We start from the raw sequence: 21349 nt of genomic DNA on the forward strand, positions 1-21349 counted from the left end.
ATCAGAAGGAAGAATTTAAAGACACTCAACAAAAATAATGCATTTGGCTTTCTTTGAATTTCAACTCATTTTAATTTTATACTTTAAATACATAATTCCATAAAATCCAGGAATTAAATTGGATTTTCCTGAATAATCTTTGATGTTTACATGAACTCAATGCATTTTCTTTGTTGGATTGGACACGATATATATATATATATATATATATATATATATATATATATATATATATATATATATATTTACACATTAACCCAAGATATCTAAGATCAATGCATTCTGCTCAGGTATGATCCCCTGTAGCATTGAAGAGGGTGTTGGATCATGATTTTAGATGTCTTCTCTTGAAGTATGATTGCAAGTAAATTGAAAGCATGTCACAGAACACAGTTTTGGTTGACGTCTACATGGGCAGCTGAGGTGCTTTATTATTCACCCGAGGCTATGGATTTTCTTTTACTAACAGCCTGAATTTGAACCAGGAGCAGTGAGAACATTAGTGTGGCCCAAAGCTTTTTCAGCAAGAATGAACCACCTGGGTCTCCATTTATAATTCTTCTCTTCTGGGAGGCTTTTAGCTGCCCTATTAGCACTTAAACACTTCTGTAGGAAACGCAGATGCACCTCTACTTAAAAGGTTGGGTTTAGTATAGTCATGGACAGCAGTCTTTGAAAAGCTACACCTCCTGCATTCTGCCTAAACATTAAGAAACACTTGCTCATGTACTCCATTTTTAGTTAGAACCATTTATTATGTGCTTTGTGTGCCCCATTAATGCAAGAAGCTGGATTCTAGATGCATGCATTTGTTTTCACATGTAAACCTTTTAAGAAGTTGCACTCGTGGTCTGAAATTAAAGAAATATGTACTTTTGAAAGTGTGTGTGTGTGTGTGTGTGTGTGTGTGTGTGTGTGTGTGTGTGTGTGTGTGTGTGTGTGTGTGAAAGAGCTGTAACAGGAAATTAGAGGAGACATGCATGTTTGAGCGGGTTCCCCTGAGCGGTGCTGGAGGTCAGGACAGAGGGCCTGTCTCCATTAGTTTTACTGGCACACCTCCAAAACCTTCTTTTCCCCTTCAAACTGCCTTTATTACTTCCCTGTACTGCTTAAAGTCTATACAGATGGGTTCAGCTTAGGCTCATACATCCTAAACCCTGGTCAGAGAAGACGCCATATTTAATTTGATGCAAACGAGCATGGCTGCAGTGTTCAGTGTCGAACTAATCTGTGTAAAACTTTTCTGAATGTGTATCTTATTACATGAGCATCTAGTAAAAATGTATTAGAAGCTGTGAAAGATTTTTCAGATTTAGAAACGATTACTTTTTTATGATTTAAAGAACATAATTTATTTGTCAGTCTGACTGTACTGGTCATGCTGTATTTTTGTGTACGGTCATACATTATACTCTTACAAATGTTTGACCCTAGTTTGTTGAAAAACACTATCATATTTATTTTACCTCAATATTTCTGTCTGCAGTGCTTCTGTTAAGAAACTAAACTGACACTTGCATACCTCACCCCATTGTTTTGTGCCTTTCTTGCATGATTGAAAGCGCCTAAAAGGCGTGTGTTTGCTAACCTGATATTTCCCTGCAACCTTATCCCATGTCTTTATCCCAGTGTCAAACCCACCTGAGGAGTTGCAGCAAGAGGGTCTCAGAGCTGTAATTTAGTCCCTGTCTACATGAAAGAACACGCTTGGCTATTGTAAACTCTCAGGTGTCGCCTCTTAAAACAGTGTCATACAGAAGTGATGCATTTAAAAAAAGGCAGACCTCCTCTTTTCAAAATACTGGCGTTTCATGGTCATTTTTTTGGCCTGTTAAATACAGAAGCTTTTTTATTTTTGGCAGATGCTAGTCCCCAGGCTACCTGAAAATAAGTTTAGATTGATTAATAAGATTGTTTTGTTTGGGGTCATTTCCCTTCAGTAAAATAAAAAACTTTTCCAGTGTATATTTTCTGCAGAATATTGTACAATCTTCAGGCATTCATAAAAACAACACAGTAAAACATGCCCTGTATGGTCTTCAATGGGACGTAATGCTCTTCAAGCATATGTGAAGGATTTTGGTGGAAGAGTGCAAATCTTTTATGCTGAAATATTCCAGGAATGGATAGAAACAATCCATACAATCTTTTATCTGTGTGTAGGTCTGATCAAACCGTTGGTCTGACTGTTACTTGACCTGTGTTCATGTCATGTTCTTTCATAATACGCTTTATCCATAAAGTCACACTATGAAAGATACAATCAGCTCTGCTTAAAGCCGATTATCCAGTTTAATTTGGCGTGAAGATGTCGAGATATCCTTCGCCTTGAGATGGCTGAATTACTTCATAATAAAGTCACAAGGCGAGTCATTAGGAAAGAAAGAAAAATCATAAGACATTTGGGGAAAAACATGCATACGGTCGTCGACATGTGCACCTTCTTGTGAGGCGTGCGTGCAAGCGTGGACGCCAACCAAGCAAATCGCTTTCCGTCCAATGCTCTTTTCTCTTACTGGAAGCAGTTAAGTGAAAAAGCACTTGAGGGAACATTATCCCAATGAAAATATTGACAGTATGCCTTTACACCACCTTGCCACTATGGCCACGACGTCAAAACAAGAAGTCAGGTGTGACGAGTAGAAGAAGGCCTGTCAAACTGGGATTGTTCCTGCGAGTTCGCAGTGATGGGAGAGACCGTTCCAGGTACGTAAAGAGGTGGGCAAGAAAGCACAAGAGCTCTTTCAGCCCCATGTTATGCTACTTGGGCCGTTGAATGATTCCCATTCATCCGTTTCCTCTTCCACTGAAAAGTAATCAGTTACTCGCTGAAAGATGATATTATATGTCATGCGGGTCTGAAACAGGTTCATGCCTGACAGCATTGTTAGAGAACACCTTTATTTCTGCTCTCCCATGGCAAAATGCTCACTACCCCAAATGGCTTTTGCCCATGTTGTTTAGCCTGTTTTCTTTTTCCATTTGCTTTTCTCCTCCCGTTTCAGCTCTCCTCCTTTTCTCTGCAGCCTGTAAATCAGGAGAAAAGCAGCTGGCATTGCTAATAGAGGATGCTCTCCTGCAGGGTAACAAAGAGGTATTGTTGGATTTGTAAGGGCATTATGCAGCTAAATAAAGCTGACATGCTAAGGTGGGATTATTGAGCCTGGTGCTGCCCTGTGAAGCGAGGCTGAGAAGAAACCAGAGCCGGCGAACCTGAGAGAGAATGGGCTGCCATTCCAGAATGTTCCAGAATGACGGCTGATGTTCTAGTCTTCAGTCCTTGTGCTCTTCCTAAAAGGAATGTCGCTGGGAGTTATACCATTGTGGTGAGTGGGGATGCACATTGTGCTGGTGCCATATTGGTTATCTGATGATATTTGTGTGGTTTTTACGTTTGTAATATTATTGGCTCATAATGGTTACAATTTCCCAGTTTTTCGAAGGATCTAATCCAATCCCTGCTTTAAGGTTAATCGGATAATGAACTGACTATGTGGCCATTTATGGGTGCTTCTCATATTTCAGCTTTTCTTCCCAATGTCAAAGGTCGAGGAATCGAAATTTGTCTGTTGTATTGGCCTGCATACGACTTGAGTCTCGACCGATTCCAACACCCTGCTGAGCCGTAAGACGAATCTTTATTAGAGCAGACAGCCATTGTCTGCAGTCATCTAGATAATTGCAGCGCTGGGTTCTCTTCTCTAATCAATCCAGACAGCTGCCGCCGTGCCTGCTGCGTTTGCCAACCGTGCAGCTCAAGCTAATTAATGAAATGATGAGCCGTTTGGGCACAACGTGGTACCACACAAACAATCTGGGACGCTTGGAAATGCCCAGCCACATTAGTGAAGAGCTTGTATTTTTCAGCGCTGTCTTAAAACCCAATGTTTAAGAAGTACTGCGTACTTTTAAAGGAATATAATGTTTTTTTATCCAGAAAGCAGTGCTGTTGTTATTTGCTCACCTTGTTGTTTCCACAGAGCAGAAAATGGAGGAAACATGAAAACATGCTCTTTTTTTCTTTTCTTTTTCTTTTTTAGCTATAATGAATATGAACTTGTACTTTACAATGGATGCACAATTGGTTTGTGATGTTAGTGACTTAATACAGTTTGAATAATAAATGGATCATTTCGACGCAATCGTTCATTGAAAAGATTTGACTCCAAATGGTCTGGTCACAAATCAGAAATGAGAGCTAGAGTTTTTGATTTTTATATAACCATTTCAGTTTGTTGTTCACACACAAAGCTTCAGAATTCATATGGACTACCTTTATGATACATTTTGAAGCCTAACTTTACATTTATTTCAATTGCGTTGAAGAGAGTGACCAGCAGTTTCTAATTTATAATTTATACAGGCTTAGAACATGAGGTTTTCATTTTTGGGTGAACAATGTTTTTTACCATTAAATAGTTTCTATGGGCTCAATGGAGCCATTTTTCGTAGCTGTGAAAGTCGAATATAAATAAGTTAATCTGACATCATGTTTGTTCCTCAAGTCAATGTTCCTAATTTTTAGCTAATAACCTTAAACGAATCCATCCCGTCTTCATTCTGTCCATCAGTAATCACGCATGGCATGAAACAGGATGGCATATGCCGTCTGAGGCATATGGGCACTGTGTGAGTCTGTTCCCAGCATGGGGAAGCAGTGGTTCATGGAGGGCGTGGAAAGCTTCCAGATCTCTGAAATGAACAGTAGGCACTCACAGATTTTCTGTGTGGGCTTCACCAGCCAACATGTTGCAGCTTAACACCCGAAGTGCTCTGGTGCCACCTTGCCCTGTCCCGAACATAGATGGAAATAGAGGACCGATGTCTTCGCACCAGCTGTCATTGGCCCTTAAATTGAATTGAAACACACAGGCTGCTTTAGCTTGTCTGTTTTCTCAGTAGGGATGGATTTAGAGGAGCTTCAACTAAACTTGTCTTAGAGTATGCTTTTATGCATTTGTAGGGCAGCTTATACAACAGTACTGTGAAATGGTAACTGCATATAATGCTAAAAGCAAAACATATGTCACTGTAAAGAGTGTGACCTACATGCAAATATTTTTTTGTTTTACATTTAATATCTACTGATCTCATTTTGGATTTTCTTTCCTCATGCTCACAAAGGCTGTCTTGATTTGAAATATTTTTTGAAAAATATAGTAAAAATTACCATTAGAAGAATTATATTGTAACATATTTTAAAGTGTCATTTATTCCTGTTATGGTGGAATTTACCATTAAAATTACTCCAGTTTTCAGTGTCTTATGATAATTCAGAAATGTGTTGTTTTGGTGCTCAATTAGTATTGGTAGTTGGCTATTAATAAAGTTTTTATTGCTTTATATTTTTGTGGAAATCCGGATACATTATTTTTGTGCAAGTCATGACATGTTTTCATTATAAAATATGCATATACATTTATATAAATACATATTTAATAATTTATCATGTATTATCATGTGAAATTAGAAAAAAAAAAAACATATTTTAATGTACAATAGAAGTCATGCTACTAAAATATTATCTATAAAGAAAAAAATGTAATCTAAATGCCAATTTGGTCACCAATATATTGGACCATCCCTAGATGGTGTTTTTCTACATAAATTAATTTATCACATTTTGACAATATTCAGGCTTATTATCAACATATCTGAAGCTAAAATCTCTTTCATCAGCTAGAGGAACCCGCCCAGTTGTGATTTAGATGTTTTGGCATTCTCTGTTCTTTTGTTGGCACAATGAAATGCAGATCCCAGTGGATTTGACTGGTAAAGAGGAGAGAATTTCCTGTCTGGATGCCGCTAATCTGTGAAAAGATGACAGCTCTCCACGCAGCACCTGTTCGGGAGATAAATTCCTGTGTCTTATTCTGTTTGTTGACTTCATCAGCTGGAGGCAGCTTTTAGTTTGTTACCTGAGGTTTTATTTCTGTTTTTGTGCATGAGTATTAATGTTTATTTTTTGGCACACAGTGTTGATGGAGAGAGATACCACAGGGTTTGCAAGGGAAATGAACTCACAATGTGCAGCGTTAGGCTTGAGTTCTCTCGGCAGAAGGCAGCGTGGTGTGTGAGTATTTGCAATAAGCATCAGAGGCCCCTGGTCATTTGAGAGAATTTGCATCCCCTGCTGCCTTATCTTAAGACCTTGTTTGCATATGAGCTGTTTTTATTACATATAAAAACGAGACAGACTAAGACGTAAATCCTTAATCTTCCATTTGCATGTGCAACAGGAGACGGTTGAGAATATTGTTGTAAGGGGGGTGGGGGGCTTAATAGTCTGGAAATAGACACTGCTGCGTCGCAGTTCATAGTGTGCAACATTAGGATTACTGTGTCTCGAGCGTTATGGTAAAAATAATGTGTTGATGATGTTGTGTATATTAAAAGTATGCATGTGTGTATGCTTTGTGCTCATATGAAACACAATACCTTTTCTGCTTAAATACTGGGGAAAACACCTGTGAAAAATCATTATAAAAAGTATACAAATGTTTTTTTTTTGTTGTTGTTTTTTTTTTTGGAGTGTAATTTCAAATTAGGATTGAGTCATGTTTGTTGTTTTCCGAAAATTAAATGTAAAAGGTGTGGTCAAATTCAATTCTAAATGATACCCAGCCCTCCAAGGCACAGTTATGATGTTGTGCCATTACATCCCTGCAATTTCATACTAGCGAAATATGTACTAACTTAAAGGTCCCATGGCATGAAATTTCACTTTATGAGGTTTTTTAACATTAATATGAGTTTCTCTTGCCTGTATATGGTTCCCCAGTGTCTAGAAATTTTGATAGGTGTAAACCAAGCCCTGGGTGTCCTGCTCTGCATTTAAGAAAACAGAGCTAGAATCTTCCCCTTATTACGTCATATGGGGAAAGGTTACCTCCCCTTTCTCTGCTTTGTCCGACCCGGGAATTTTGAGAAAATTTATTCTGCTTATTTTTTACATTTATTTCAGTCGCTATGTCAGCACAGGCGTTACAAACAGACTTTTATGATATTTATTAAATTATTCAAGTTCACACAGACTTTTTCTAATCGTTTAATACGGTTTATGCATCAGTGAATAAGCCAGTGACTAAACGATCAACTTCACGTTGTTTCTCTTAGTAGCGCAGCATGAAACGAATCTGTTATTTAAATTGTGATTTAACTACGGAGAGCGATCAAAGAACGCTCCCTTTTAGTTCGGAACTGTCAATCACACATCGCGAGAATATCTGCACACGCACACTTGCCCAAACTGCTGTTATAATGAAGGATGCTGTTATGCTGCAAAACGAAGCTCTTATTGTATTCTTGTCGATATTGTGTTTGCTGTTAGTTGTGGTGAAAGCATTTTGTGAGAAAAAACGCATTGCAATGACAAGATCACTGCATTCACGCGATAAACAGACTCTGTCTACTCAATGCCCATCACTGCAGCCTTTCATGTGATTGGAAAAGATCTAAAAAATAATGCAATAATCAACACTTCCACGATTCGTTAATCTCGACAGTTATAATAATAAAAAAAAACAACGTAGTAAAAGTATTTGAGAGGGGTTCCACATGTAATACGCATTTCTAATGCAAAGATGTCAGCCAATCACAACAGATGTCTTTTACTCTGAGTCTCACAGCAGACACGCCCCTTCAAAAAGAGCATTCAAGCCAGAGGGCTAAAATCAGGGTATAAAAATGCCTTTTATTTCTAAATTTTAAATGTAAAAATCTTAAAAACAATATGAGTACACCTCAGGAAACATGAAAAAAAAATACAAAAAAAAGAAAATAATCCACATGGGACCTTCCTAAAAGGAAGTTGTGTGTGCCTGTATGTTATGTCCTGATGATTAAAGTTGCATTAAATTAATTTCCTCGCTATTAGTTACACAATTGTTGATCATAAGCAGATTACAAAAGTCACATATGAGACACTTTTTCAGAACCCTGGAAAGAATTTTATCTGGAAGCTACAGCCATCTGTCTACACTTCCTTCATGTCAGTGTGTGTGTGTGTGTGTGATGGCTATAGTACGACATCTCTCCAGATGTTCCAAGACTGCTCTCTGAGCCTGAAATGAGGTCAGAGGTCAAGGATATTTTAGTGGGACAGCTGTGGGGCGATGCTGGGGTCACCCTGCCTCTGCTAGAACCATCCGTCATAAGTATGCACACCCCTACAGACAGTGCTAGTGGTTTCTACAGCATTCGGCACGTGTTGAGGTCAGAGTCCCATGAGAGAAGCAGTAGGGGGAGAAGATAGATCAATAGTCTGCTGAAGTGTCATCTGGTGAACAGGGATGCCAACACATCCCAAGGGAGTGCCACTCCCTCCTCAGAATGCGACCTTTGACCTCCACAAATCTGTGGGCGCTCTTGTCTGTGTGTCTAATAGCTCTGCTGTGATTTCACTCAACCTCTTCTGTTGCCTGTTCTATGTTACAAATGCTCTTCTGTTTGAAGCTTCACAGCACTGTAAGGCATAAAATGGCATAGCAAGGATTAACAAGAAGTCCTTGTTAAATTATTGAAATAGTTACCAACACTACTTAGCATTACTTTTCTTATTTGAACAAACACCTGGCCATATTTCTTCACCCTCTTTTTCTCACGACCGTCAGAGTGACAACATCCTATTACATTAGTATTCTGGTGTTGCATGAACACGACTGACTTGTGTCTGCACCCCAGGGTGTTTGCATAAGGCAATCTATGAATGTACCATTATGGTTATGAAATATGAAATTGTGAAACTTGTTAGAAATAGTTTTGGTTTAACTTTTCATAATCAAGCAATCAAAATGATGATTTTTGCCTGTTGCACCAATCCAAGACCCTAAAATCACAGTGGCAATGTTTTAATGGGTAAGCAGTAAGAATCTACTCCATTTACACTGAAGTTGGTGTGTTGTGAGCTTCTGTTGTTACTGGGCACAGTAAATCTATCACTGACCTTGGTGTTGGATAATGAGGTCTTGTTTACCTCCGAAGAAATATTTCTGCCTTGAGGCCTGTCAGTTGTCAGAAACGAAAGTCAAAGGAGTTACAAGTTTATTTGGCACTGTCTTCTCATTAAAAGATTCCTAAGGCAGAATTTCAGGACCAACAGTCCCAATATGAAATGTTTTGAGAAAATTGAAAGCCGTACATCTTTAATGTGGCAACTTGCCCTATCCATATTCTGATGTGTCTACAGTGAGGCTGACATGTTAACAATTTACCGCAACCAAAAATTGACAAGAATTTCGCAGGTGACAACCTCGTCCGTGCTTAGACATGCACCGCCACTGGCAGCAGCGTGACATCACACTGTGTCACAGTTTGTGCAAAATAATTACGGCCACATTCCAGACAGGGAAGAAGGCCCTTCGTTACGTACAGCAGGCATCCAGATGAGCAGAGACATTCACAGGGCACTTTTTTTAATGAGAAAGAAGTCAAGCTTGTATGTCTTGTCCTGCCTGCTGGCTGCCATTATGGCCCATTAGAATCATCATTAAGAGTGCCTAAAGTGCCTCGGACCGCTAACTGAGGAGCCTGACTACCACTGTCCGCTTTTACCACACAAACATGCCTCGGAGACTGGTTTCCAAGGCAACATCACCAACGGGCGACGGATTTCTTCTGTGCTTTGTAGGAAAAGGCAAGCAAGACGAGGTTATCCATGAGTGCATCTGTTCAGACCTTTCCCAGCGATTGGGTAGAAGTTCTCATTTCGCGCTAATCTTGCACGAAACTCTGCCCTACTAATCCTAACAACTGCCGTTCCCAGAATAAAACCTTCAAAAGCCAACCCAGAGCTGCAAAAGCAGACAAGCTCTACCACCTACGCGCTTAAAAAGACAATTTTCTTTGTAAGTACTCGTTCTGTTTGGGCTTATTTAGGAGATGCGTCACATTCGGCAGGGGAGAAATATGTCAAGAACTCAAGCTAGCGTTTTTAAACATCAATTATTGGTGTCCATTAATGATTAAGTGCTATATTAATACAGCGCAGATATTCCATTAGGAGCTCCGGTCTGAGGTTTTAATGGCCTGGGAGAGAGTATGTGTACTGCAGGCTTTCAAAGTCTTTGTTTGAGGTTGCACTAAGCAAGTAGGAATGAGGACTGCATTAAATGTGCTAATTAGTGGCCTGTGGAAGATATTGTCTTAAATTACTCTCTACTCTCCGTCTTTCCCTTCTGTGTTCTTTTCTAGCACTGTTGGCAATTAAATAGGCATTTGTGATTGGTGAAACAGGTGTATGCCAATTGAGTGCTTTTTTATTTTAAGATGATATGGAATAATTGGCTAATATTAAAATTCTGTAAGTGGTTGATCAGTATGGACTTTTTTACTTGGTAGATTCTCAATCTTTGCGGTCCCTTACAGTTTTTGATTACATTCATTTGTCGACTGAAATGGGTTTGTTAATACTGATACCTAGAGAGCAGATTGACTTACTGGTAATATAATAATTTTAAGATGTAGATGAGTTATTAAATGTACATTTATATACACATTTGTGTTTGTGTGGACACAAGCTATTGGATTGAGTCTGGATATATATATAGATGGACTTTATGATGCACCATCATTTTTTGAACTCTTGAGTATTTTACTATTTTACTTGCACTGTGCTCAGATTAACTGAGCAAAAACAGAAGTTCCTCTGTACAAAGACTCTGGCAGTGTTACCGAAATCCCTGGAAATATCTTGTGAAAGAGAGAGCAAGGGGGAGGACTCTGAAAGGCCAGTATAAAGGGTGCATGATCCCTTTTCACAGCACAATTGAAACATAATTATTTCATGGCAGACTGTGTGCTCTGTAAATCTATGAATGGGAACGGCATTTAACTTTAATTAGCTCTGATTTATTCATTCTGACTGGATTGCTTGCAGAAAATTGGATCATCTGATTATAGTCAAGCATGAAAATGACCTGATTAAACACTTCATAAAACCCATGGAGAGAGAAAGAAACACAGAAATAAAAGAAACCTGGGATGAAACGATAAAGGGGAGATAAGAAAGATGAGGCGCAGAGAGGAAGACAGTCAGTCAGATGTGGATGCGTTTGGTGTCTTGGTGTATGCCAGCGTCATGCACAGTGGGTGAAGAAGGCATATCAGCTGGTTTATGTTCACCTTGCTGCAACCTAATGGATGGAATAGCAAACCAATCCCAAACTATAGGATACATGTCAACAGCTGTGCCAAACTACAAGTGCATTTGATTTGAGATGCTCCCATGCATATGAGCAAAAAAAAAACCTGTGGCACTTTCACTATCCTGTGGTGTGACTTGGTTTTACAATTGAAGAACTGGATTTATTTTTAAATACCTGAGGCATTTGCCCCCCAGCTACTGTATATCAATAAAAGCATCTACACTGAATTTGACATCTGAATTAAATACAGAAACTAAATAAATACACATACAGATTTTAAACTCTCTTTGTGTCTCTCTTTGTTTCTAGTTACGCCAACGAATGAGAATCTCGGGTCCAAAACTTCCAGCTCGACCAAAGTGTCTGGCCTTCAGCGTAGCCAGGAACAGAGTAACGACGTTTCGTTTGTCCCGCCGATCTCAAGTCCGACTCCAGCGTCGCCCCCTACGGGGTCCCCTGCCCCTGCTGCGGCGGCAGCCCCGGCGTCTAGACTGCACCCGCTCTCCTCGAACCCTCTCGCTATCAAGAAGGATTCTGTGTCACCTAACCCCACCCCTTCCCTCCTGAGGAACCAATCACATTCACTGGAGCACAGAATCCCGCCCCCATCTCACCGCAGCCAGCCAATCATCAGTCACCATCATCATCCTTCACCGTACAGCAGTCTTTACGACATCAGGTTAGAAACTTTTTTATTTTACAAAACCTGTGTGTGTGTGTATATATATTTATTTGTCACACTTCACATTTGTCAGATTCAGATCATCAAACTAATTTTAAAATTACACAAGGATAATGCAAGTAATTACAAAAATTAAGTTTTTAAATGATGATGATTTATTAACGGAAAAAGCTGTCCAAACCTACCTGGATTGCCCCCTCCTGTTAAAACATGAAAGTACTGTGAATAATCACATTATTTTAGAAAGCGGAGTTAAATTTTATTAACCATACCTAGGCCTGAATTCTGCTAGATCTGTTGAATCAAGAAATCACTTAAATAGAAGCTGTCTGACAAAGTGAAGCATGCTTAAAGAGCAACACATCATGTCATGATCTAAAGAAGTTCAGGAACAGATGAGAAACAAAATAGTTGACATGTATCAGTCTGGAAATGGTTATAAAGCCATTTCTAAGTATTTGGGACTCCAACAAACCACGGTCAGAGCCATTATCCACAAATGGAGAAAACTTTGAACAGTGGTGAACCTTCCCAGGATTGTCCAGCCTACCAAAATGTATTTTTTTGTGCAACGACGACTTAAGGAGGTCATAAAATAACCCAGAACAACATCTAAAGAATTGCAAGCCTCACTCGCCTCAACTGAGATCAGTGTTCTTGATTCAACAATAAAGAGACTGGGCAAAAACATTATGCAAACACACCATCAAGTCCACCTCTGAATGGCTCAAGAAAAACTAAATTAAGGTTTCGGAGTGGCCAAATCAAAGTCTGGACTTAAATCCGATTGAGATGCTGTGGCATTACCTTAAACATGATTTCTTAATTAAAACAATTCTGCAAAGAAGCGTGGGCCGAAATTCCTCCACAGTGATCTGAAAGACTCACTGCCAGTTATCACAAACTCTTGATTGCAGTTATTCTATTTACTGTTTTTCTCACAACAAAAACACATTTAAATTTGTAATAAAATCTGAAGATGGACTGCTGTAAGTTTATAAGCTGCGCTAATATCACTATCGTTTCTCATATACTGTCTTTCCTTCTAATCACAGCAACAGCCCTTCCACGCTTCCTCCAAAACACCACCTGCCTCACTCCTCTCATCACATCAGCGGTCTCCCGTCTCCTGCTCCTCCTCTTCCTCTCTCCTTCACCGGTCTGCCGTCCTCCCACTACTCCCTTCACTCGCCCTCTCACCTCTCCAGCCATCCGGCCATGTTCGCCAACCCTGCTACACTGCCTCCTCCGCCCACCTTACCGACCAACAGCCTGGTGGTGCCAGGACACCCTGCCGGACCACCCTATCCAGGTGAGAACCCCTTCATTGAGATTTGAACTGTTTATGTAGGAGTTAATATGAGATTAGATTATATTTTGGGCAATAGGTTCTTCAGTTCTGTAATATGACAAATTAATTCAAATATATAACTTGCATAAGGGTGCGTACATGCTAGAGATTTCATTACACCAGAAACAGCTGCAAATCGAATGTGTGAAAGATGTAAAAATCTTAACTTGCACTTCGACATTAACTTTCCTTGACCAATAAGAATCGAGGGTCCAGTTTTTACCCGGTTTTTATCCTTAAAATGCTCCTTTGCAGCTTTCTCTAGTCTGTAAGTGCTTTAAGGGTATACAATTTTTAACTTAGACCTAAAGGATGAGTGTATGATCGAAATGAGAGTACGTGATTATATACATAGTTTGTTCATCAGAATTCATCCTGTTTTAAATAATCATATTTTATGTAGTGCTAGTGCTAATTTTGTTCCCACAAATGTATGGACCTATGCTACAGTTCCTGTGCTTTAAATTTCATGGTGTAAAGCATAAATTGCTCTGTTTGTTGACAAATAACCCTTGTTAAAGAGCTTTATGGATAAAGTATTCAGTAACAACAGCATTGCTCTTGAATTGCATTTTTTTTCAAGATATTTCAAGAGTGAGGCGAAATGGGGCACACATCAGAGGTCAGCATATGAAATATTTGACTTATATCCAGTTGGCCAATTTTTCTACTGAATTTAATGCCTGTAATATAAAAAAAGGATTTCAGCTGTACTGTTTATTTCTAATATATGGATCCTGTGTCTGGGAAGGACACTTCAGCAGTAAAATAAAGTTATTTTACCTTTGACAGTTAAATCAGATTTTGAAACAATTTACACTAAATGCAAAATGTTAGATGAAAATTATACCGGTCCTCTTCATCTCAGCCTTTCTTTATGCGGTAAGTGTATTTTTTTTTTAATTTACAGTTCCAGGCATTTTTAAAAGCTATATGCTGATCTAAATCTAAACAAGTAAACAAGTCAAGTATAAAAATACATTTAATAAAAAAAAATAGCAGGTTTATACATTCAGCTAACCTTTATGGTGTAAACATTTGGTAAACACATGGCTTAAGTCATTGCAGAAGTACTAAAAGTACTGTTTTTGAACACTAGAAACAAACTAAAACTATATATTAATGTCTTTTTTAAGCATCAAGCAAGCGCTTAAAGAGTTCCTTAAATTTTAAGAAGGGTCTCAAAGGGAGAGTTTGCCCCAAAATGAAAATTTTGTATGCAAACCTGTATGCATTTGTTTCTTCTTTTATAATCATTTTTTAAAATTAATCCATGCAATATAAGTCAGTGCATTGAAAATATTTTTGATTGTTTTCCACAGAAGAGATCAAGTCATTCAGGTTTGGAACAAAATGAGGGTAATTTTCATTTTGGGGTGAACGATCCCTTTAAGGCCGTATAAGAGATTATGTTTGTCGGCTCAAGTGTGTGTGTGTTTTCTGCTGAGGTGACTATTGGTTCTCTCTTGTCTTTAGATACCAGCCTCTTGATATCTTTCAACCAACCAATCATGTATTGCCAGCCTCATTCGGGGATTCTGATTGGCACATTGTCACAGGCAACTCTCTTACCTCCACCAATGAGTCCTCACGTAGAAAACCCTCACACCTTGAATTGGAGAAACAGAGAAAGCCAGGTGACTACCCTCTTTCGCTTCTTCCTACCACTGTTGTGAAAACTCACTGGCCGCCCGTGCCTTTTTTTTTCTTTTCCCTCCCGTGTCTTCCCCATCTCCCCCCTTTCCCGCCTTTTTCCCCTTCGCTCTCCTTTCTTGCAGAGCATGATCTTCTGCGGCAGGAGCTGAACAACCGCTTCCTGGTTCAGAGCTCGGAGCGAGGTCGGGGGCCGGCGCCGGGGGCCACAGGGTCGCCGTTGGGCCCTGTGTCGCTCCTCCGGGCCGAGTTTCACCAACATCAGCATATGCACCAGCACCAACACACGCATCAGCACACCTTCACGCCCTTCCCTGCCAGTCTGCCCCCGGCAGCCATCATTGGGCCGCCCACTGCACCTCCCATGGTGCGTACCCCAGCCAGAAATGTGAGGATAAGTAAAAACAGATAGATTTTACTCCCTTCCTACCTCCCTATTCCCCCTTAAAATACTCCGACCTATTAAAAACAAGCCCCTTCAATGCACCCGTCCTGTTTTAACAGGAAATGACACGTGCATTCATGCTGTCGTACTGAATATAAGCACGGCCACATCAGGGTTTTGCTGATATTCAGACGAGCAACACGAGTGACGTATATTTTAGATGCAATATGGCCAGTTATTTAATCAACCTCTATCACAGTTGACAGAAATAGTTCCAAGAAAAGCTAAACCGGTTACATTTAACTGTAACACACACTGGCGGCCTATTTGAAACCACATCCAGTCACATCATAACACCCTGCATCTTAAAAAAAAAAAATTAGGAAAGCCCTAAAATTGCATAATTTGATGATGCTGAGTTCAAAAATATATTAAAAATACATTACATACAGATTTTTGGAAGCTTTAATGCACAATTAAATAGCTTTTTAATGAGAATACAAGTATTCAGAATGTATCATTTAACTTAAAATATGTTCATATAGTCCCTTTAATGGCAAAGAACTTTACATAAACACAAGTTTAAAGTTAAATTTGCTTCTTTTTTTTCATAACTGGCCATAATTCTGAAACTTGAAATTAGGCATAAAAGATTATGCATAACATAACGTCTTTGAAATTTTTCATACATGTAAAAAAAAGAACTGAACCTTATAAATGGCTGTAAAAAGCAAAAAGTCACAAAATGCACTTCATATTTTGTGAGAAAGCATGACGTGGTAGAGCAGAACAGACATTATTTTAGGAATCAGCATTCCACAATTATTAAGAAACAAGCAATGTATTTTATTCAGCAAATATGATGCAGGGTGGTGATACTGGAGCTGTTATATAATAGTGAATATATATATATATAGTGTTTACAACCCACTACAGAGACTTAAGGCTTATCTTAAACCATGCCAGATCTTAAACAGAGGCCATGGGGTTAAAATAGTTTTATAGCAGTGACATAGCAGATACCCATCATCCTAACAAGATAAACTACTGTCCCATGACAACCACAAATAGTGTAGCTCTTCCCCTAATAAAAACCCTTTTTGCTGTCATGTTGACATGCCGTACTCATTGCGCTTTAATAGTGCGAGCCACAGATGTTTTATTGCTTTCATATGAGCAGAATGGGGATGTTTCTGAGTGCTGGGGGCTGTTTGAGAAAAACAGGAGGCAGGCAGGGTCTTATGGCGTGACTGAGGTACAGACAGAACTCATTCTGTGTGATGCATTCAAAGCTTGCGGTCGAAACATAATGACCTCACTGCAGATGAAAGTCATGACATCAACGGGGCTGTTTTGATAAAGCGTAATTGCTTCCGTGTGCAAAGCGGCTATTAGAAGAAAACTTTGGCAGCCTGTAATCAGATAAATTAAGCTCCTCAAAGTCAGCTAGCCATATGAAATGCATTCAGATCTCTGAAACGTGTTCAGACAGGAACAAGAATGTCTTATCTGCATACTATCGCCGCTGTCAACCAATCCGAAAGATATTATGTCAAGAGTGCTAGATGAAAAGTCAAGCATTTCTGAATCATAGATTACCATCTGCAAAGATTGAAATCTAGCTTAAAACATGCCATATGTTTTGTAGCTCGCTGTCCGGATTCTTGTGGGTTACAGAACTGTTTCGTCATCAGAAACTGAAGGACTGAAATAGCGATGAAAATGTTGGTTATGCATCTTATCTCTGGTGCTGAATCACAAACACACCTCCACACCTTCCTCAAATGTTTTACGAGATACAAATCTTATTTGCTGAACAGCTATTGTTGAATTTCCTTCAACACCATGTGATTTAAATATGATGTTTTCTACTGACAGGTGTGCTGATGCTTGATTTCTAAAACATTTCTGCTTGGTTTAAGAGCTTTTGCATATAGGAAGCAGTGTTGTTGTCTACTGGGATTAATAGAAAACAGTATAAAAGTCATTTTTAAAGTCAACATGAAACCAGAAATAACCCAGTGTGCTTCCTTTATACATGTTTCTGTTCTTATTGTGCATGATTCATTGATGTATGTCCCCCCCCCCAAAAAAAAAAAAATCCTGATAAAGGAAAACTACCTTTAAAGTGGGTAGCAAATTGCGTTTCATGTTGATATAACACTTCATATAATGTCTGTCTTGTTTTCTTTTTTCCCTTCCTCCTAGCGTTTCTTATATAAAGATTTAATTGTTTACAGATGTAATATTGAGCCTTGATTTGCCAAAGCTGTTTGTTATAAAGCTCTGACAGGAGCTGTGAATTATGAAGCAATGTTTTTTTATGGGCCACTATAAACCTTTGCTATATTTACTCGGCAAGTGTTAACCATAAAGCAGACGTGCGGCTCTCAGAAGGATCACAGAAGTGCAACACGCAGGGAAGCCAGATCAGCGATTTTCTCCGCCAGGGCAACCTCATGTATTTGATTTAAGCTAATTATCACCACACATTCATATAATGCAGGATAAAAGCAGCTTATGCCTGTTGATCTGTTGGAGTATGAAGTCTGTACCATGAGTGGGCTGTGGTTCAAGCACTGCTGCTGTTCAAAGTAACACACACACAGGGTTTATCCACTTTTATTACCATCAGCTGAGACCTAAGACGACAGGCTTCTGTAGAAACAACACTATATAAGGGGCTTTGTATATAAGGATTTCAATGTTTATGTAAAAGAAATGCATTGAACTCAGTAGCATTGACTTTGTTTTAAAAGCAGCGCTGACGTTACAGTGATAAAAACTCAAGCCAGTGGAATTAAGGTGACAAAGATGCTGGGTTACCTTGATAGTAAAATGTTAAATGTTTTGTTGTTGTTGTTTTTTTAAACATTTATAAATGAATTTGTTTTATTACAGTGATGAAAAAAATGCAAAATTGAAATGACATTTTATTTCCATTGAATGAAAATGAACCATTTCAGCCTTTCTCGCTTCCTTACGAGTCACGATTCTGCAAATGCAGAGTCTCACAACATTAGCCTACTAACTGTAATTGTTTATCATATAGTTAAACTGCTAACTTTATACTTTTCAGAATTAGAGCATGCCTTGAAAGACTTACTGTTCAGTTTAAAGGACACTGCCACGTAATAAAGTCTCACGTCTGTTTAACTGTAAGTGAAGGGTGCCTTCATTTGTTTAGCGATCTGGTTTGACTCTTTAGTGAGTGTGTTCCCACACACTGGATCGGCTCTGTGAAGCCCGTTCCAGCTGCGGCTGCAGTGGTTTTCTTTCATGTGACATTGAATGGCTGTTTTACTGTGTAATTGTTTTATTAAAAGACTGTAATTTATTTGAGTTTCATCTGCTTTTTATTTGACTATGTAAGCACACTGCAGTAAAGCCCTCTCATGTTTTTGGTTGCAGATGCCTTTGATTTTGTTGATATGTTTTTAATTTGCACCCTCTTTCTTTCTTTTTCTCTCCCTCTCTTTTTGTAGTTCGACAAGTACGCCCCAAAGCTGGACAATCCTTTCTTGAGACATTCAAATGTAAGTATCCACATGTTTTGACTGCATAACCTTGCTTTGACAGAAGATGCATACTGCTGAGACATATTTGTGAACTTTTTGCATGTTTTTTGGTTTGATGTTGTTTTCAAAGCAGGATAAAAAGTTGTTATAGCTTAAAGAGATGATAGACACCAAATTGTTTTCCAAACTTTACAATAATGTTGTTTTTTCTGTGCAGTTCTTTCCCTCCTATCCACCAACAATGCCAGGCATGCCTCCATTGCTTCCACATTCAGGGCCCTTCAGTTCACTGCAAGGAGCCTTCCAGCCTCAAAAGGTTAGAACTCAAAACTATACATTCACATCATGTGGGAAGGTAGACAGAATTGTTTTGACTTGAGCAGAATGAGAAAGAGACCCATGTGGCTTGTTTGGGCATTTCAGATTTCCTGCTTGCAGACTCTGATATTGCCAAGACCAGTAAGTCAAAAATATTTGAAAAATATGGCCCATAAAAAAAAAGAAAAAAAAAAAGGTTTCTACGTATACATTTTTGGCCAGTTCATCTGTTCTGGTCTTACTGAGTAAGACTGGTCTCAAGTCTTACTCAGTTAAAAGTATGCAAGTTAAATTTAATCTGCAGAATCGTACAGGACAGGACTAGTGCTGCACCAAAGTTTTTATTTATTTTTTAACCAAAAATAAAGTTAATAAAATTTGAGTAATTGGGGTATTTAACATTGTATACTGTTCAGGCTGTGGTTTTCACAGGTGATTAACCTGTTCTTTGAGAACAAGCCACATATTTCAAGCAAACAATTTGTACATGTTGGGAAACCGCTATATTTCTTCTGTTCTGAAAGCGCCTCCTGCTGGCAGAGAATGAATTCAGATTTTTTTTTAAGAAGCTCATCTACTGTTTTTGTTCAGACTGATGTGAAAATCAGCCTATGTTTTTACACCGCAAACACGCAGTTTTAAACATGAACTGGTGGATTGACGAAAAGCTCATGCATTATAAAAATCGATATAAAAAGACACATTTTTTATTTAATTAATATGATTTATAATAATGTTTAAATTAATAATAATACTTCTGACTCATCAATATTATTATTATTTTATTTTTATTTTTTTTAAGGCTGAAATGTTACTTTTTCTTTTTTCAATTTATAAAACTTTTTTTTTTTTTGTGAAAACCTGTATCTGAACTGTAAATCATGTATTTTACGGTAATTTTACAGTTAAATGTGTTACCATTGACATTGTCCTACCCCACTCATAGTCATATTGTGTTAATTTTACTCTGTGCAGGTCATAAAAAATGTTGATTTGAGTTTAAAAACCCTGCCAAGTCACAGCCCTAATGTCTAGCAAATGATCTCCTGGCATGTTAAGCCTTGGATGCTCATCTGACAGAGACCGAGTGAAACCTGGGATGGGTCGTTTCTCAATCACATCCCCCTATCTTTATCCCAATACGTTCGGGTCACATTTGATGATAATAAAAGGGGCAAAAAAGTCCAAAAACAAATAAGAATGGGATCAAATCATTCTCCATTTCCTGTATACTGCAGAAATGCAGCTGATTGAGAGCCCAGCATCACCTTACCATTAGTATTCAGGGTGTTCTCAAATCCCGCACATTTATACTGCAGACAGACAGAGAAATCTACCACTGCCACATTCTCCACTAATGGATTATGCAAAGAGGCTCAGGCTCAGTATCCTGCTGGAGGCTTTTGTGTTAACTTTAGACTGTGGTCTTGAGGAGGGTGGTTATCGTGTGTGTTTTTGCAGTGTGTATTATATGGTGTGTATTATACTCGCTTGGTGTGTAATGGTTTTTACCTTCCACTTCTCAAATAACTCTCACTCTCGTGTTAGCTACCAGTCAAAGGTAGAGCCAGTCTGAAGTTTCCAGCAAGTATGACGTTTATGAGTATAAATGACTATGGCATCCATGAAACTTGGGACTGAAGTTTTTAAGCTTTAGGCTACACCCATGATGAATCATATGATTTTTTTCCAGATCTGATGCATTTCCTTTTGAAACAGGATGTTTGGACGGAGCATATCAATGGCATTATTATGTTCTTGTTAAATAACCAATAGGCTTTATTTAGTTAGGTCACAGTAATACCCTTAATTGCAAATTGCTAGTTGGTTTTATAAATCCATGCTTCTGCTAAATGTTTTACCCTATACTGTAGACATCATCCAAGTTAAGACATAGAAGCTACACCATTTCCATTTCATAGAATCTTCGGTTAAAAATGCAGGACTTCAGTCATCACACCAAGGAGCCAAAAAATGCAGTGCAATATCTCTGAACAGTGCATGGTTGAAAATATTAAATAAACAGACTTCAGTGTTGTGCTGCGTTCCATTAGCTTTATCTAAAATGGTTTTTATTTTCTCTCCAGGCTCCAAACACTATTGATGTTGCAGCACGACCAGGAACGGTCTCGCACACTCTCCTTCAGAAGGACCCAAGGGTAAGCCGCCCAGTCTTAAGATATTGGCCATTAAAATCATATCAGGATTGTGATGTTTTTAACATTTCATATACTGTACCTGGACTTTGTTACAAAACATATCTGTTGGTTTCCTTTTCTCCTTTTCTTCCTCGGCTCC

At 38.7% G+C, this 21349-nt stretch overlaps 1 pseudogene; it reads left to right on the forward strand.

The window, feature by feature from the left end:
• The window catches only part of LOC113048764 (autism susceptibility gene 2 protein homolog), a 246532-nt pseudogene that overhangs the window by 218310 nt on the left and 6873 nt on the right, over positions 1-21349 (forward strand).

This window comes from Carassius auratus, chromosome 30 (genome assembly GCF_003368295.1).
Source record: "Carassius auratus strain Wakin chromosome 30, ASM336829v1, whole genome shotgun sequence".
Classification (NCBI taxonomy): domain Eukaryota; kingdom Metazoa; phylum Chordata; class Actinopteri; order Cypriniformes; family Cyprinidae; genus Carassius; species Carassius auratus.